The sequence below is a fragment of the Bremia lactucae genome, linkage group LG4 (assembly GCF_004359215.1).
Source record: "Bremia lactucae strain SF5 linkage group LG4, whole genome shotgun sequence".
Classification (NCBI taxonomy): domain Eukaryota; phylum Oomycota; class Peronosporomycetes; order Peronosporales; family Peronosporaceae; genus Bremia; species Bremia lactucae.
The window spans coordinates 2,320,538-2,323,319 of NC_090613.1; positions in this window are offsets into that span (position 1 = coordinate 2,320,538).

A 2,782-nucleotide genomic window follows, 5' to 3' on the forward strand; every position below is an offset into this window, starting at 1 on the left:
GCTCCTCAACTAAGGCAATTTGGATTGCCTCTTCCATCGTCGACGGCACCTTTCTGAAAAGGGCCTGTCGCGATGGGCCATGCCGTAGTCCGTTCATAAACGTGGGCACCTTAATATGCTCCGGAATCGGACCTACGGTTATGGACGCCGACAGCGAGCGCATCTCTTGCACATACTCTTGCAGAGATCGCTTCGCCTGTCGCGCCCCAAAGAAGCGCGCCTGAAGCAACACTTCGTTGTTCGGCGGCTGGTACATGGCGCGAATCTTTTCCTTAAAGATCGCCCATGTAGGAAGCGCCTTTCTGTCTGCCATAAGCGCCGAGTAAGCCCACTCTGAGACCTTACCGCGCAGATGCGACATGGCGCACGACACCATCCGGCTGTCGTCCTCGATGAGCTGCGTGACACCGCATTGCTCCACGACTAATAGCCAGTGGACAATCGTGTTCGCTGCAGTTTCATCGAACTTGGGCGGGTAGCACTTGAAATCCTTTTGACGACCCGCATCTCTGCGTGTGTACGTGAGGATGAGCCTCAACATTGATTGGGCTCATTTTCCCCACCACTCCGAACATCATCGGGAGGTGGTAGGGCTTATTGCGCAGGGACTTGGTGAACAATTCCTGGCCAGGCTCCTGGGCGTTCCTCCTGAGCAACATGTTGCTCAGTTGGAGCAGTTTAGGCATTCGTGCTCGGACATGGGAGAGCCGCGTCCGAGGCACAGAGCCATGCTGCGGCGGAGTCCGTCACTCAGCATAAGCAGACTCGGAGCGAGGCTCTCAATAGGACTGTTGAGTTGCTCTCTGTGTAAAGGGCTAAAGTTGTCCTAATGTTTCACAGTCCCCGTTAAGTACACTTCGTGTACTTAAGGAAATAATCAATCACTAAATTAAAGTACTTGGACCCAGCACCCGGGCGTGGTTCACATCTGTGACCAACCCTTGTGTATGTGATGCACATAGGTGTATTCACATTAGGAGGGATGACGCCTAGCGACATCCGTTACGCGAGGTATCTAGAAAGATACGCTCGCAATAAATATTAGTGCTTTCTACAGAGATGACATTTTATGATTAATAAAAATAGGTATTTATATTTAATTCTATTAAATATAAATCAGTCTGAAAACTACTTCCTACTTAGTAAGTGCGCACGAGGCGCCAGATTACCGCTCCCGTGACGACACTTAACTAAAGTACTTAGTGCGTTGGGTGAGGTTGCTAAGGCGCCATCACATCTACCGCGCGGCAGACGAGAGTAGACGGTCAAACCGCTTCCTTGCTGTGCTAGAATGTGTGTCTAAGTAGAGCTTGGCCGCATTTCGACGTGCCCGCCTACACTTGGTCCATCCGAATGGGCTTCGGCTGATGCGGCCGGGCAGAGAGCACCTCGCGTAACGGATGTCGCTAGGCGTCATACTTCCTAATGTGAATGCACCTATGTGCATCACATTCACAAGTGTTGGTCACAAATGTGAACCACACCCAAGTGCTGCGTCTTATTACTTTATTTAAGTAATTTGAACCATCCGCCTAAGTACACCAAGTGTACTAAATGGGGACTGTGTAACATTAGGCAACTTTTGTAACGGGGTGTATCGTTACATGAAATTAACACTTAAAGGTTGTTAATTATTATATTATCTAAATGGTAGATAATATTTGCAGCATTTTACTTTATATAGTAATATTCAGAATTCTTATCCATAAATAGGTATTAACCATTATACCTATTTATTCCGCAGACTTATCAGCTGTAGGAGTAATCAAAGAGAGAGTCACAGATAAGATAGAGACAAGAATTTAATTACATGTTTAGCATTAGATTATAATTAAGTTAGCATTTACAAAGATAGAAAAAGAGACACATAATTATATTGTCCAGTTCTCATTTTACCATCTTTAAGCTAGTTGTTACCTTAAAGAGAAGTCTTCCTTTGCACGTACTAGTGTACGTGAAATAACGTAAGGCACCACTCGCAACTGAAGCAGTGCGAAGTGGACTTGTATGAAGCAGTACAAGTCGTAGTGCCCCGCTACACCTGGTAGCACTTTGTAGTCCGTCCAAGGACCAGATTTCTCACATCTAACATGAACATGTTAGATGATAGTGGGAATACGCATCACGTTTGCCCTGAAAGCTACTCCTTTCTAAGTGACATAGAAAGGAGTGCGGTCGAACGAATGAGTCCGACCGTAGGAAACGATGCAATCTTGGCAATGCTGTCCAATTTGGACAGAGATGCCCTCCATTCAACCATCGCCAAGTTCATACAACATGAACTTGACGAGATGAAGGAAAAAGTAGCCTTGCTGAATCAACAAGGCTCTCAACAGGCAGTGTTGTTGAGGTTACAACAGGTACAGACCCCTGTACCTTGGATGACGCAAACGCGTCGTCCCGAAACTTTAAAGATTGACATCTCTATGTATAGGGGGATCGAAGAAGACTCCATCTTGAGATGGTTTGTCGAGTTGAACGATACCATAAGGGCACCTCACATCATCGACGAGCAAATGCAAGTCGTATTCGCTCAATCAAATTTGGCAGGTCGTGCCAAAACTTGGGCATTGGGCCTTAAGTTGCGCGACCCATACGTCTTTGGGTCGCTAGAGGCTTTTAAAACCCGACTCAAATAGACGTTTGAACCAGTGATGCCTCAGGGGCTTAGTAACGCCCCTGCAACATTCAACAGATGTGTAACAAATCTGTTGAGACCGGTGCGGGAATTCGCACCGAGTTATTTTGACGATGTATTCGTCCATAGCCGAGCCATGGACGG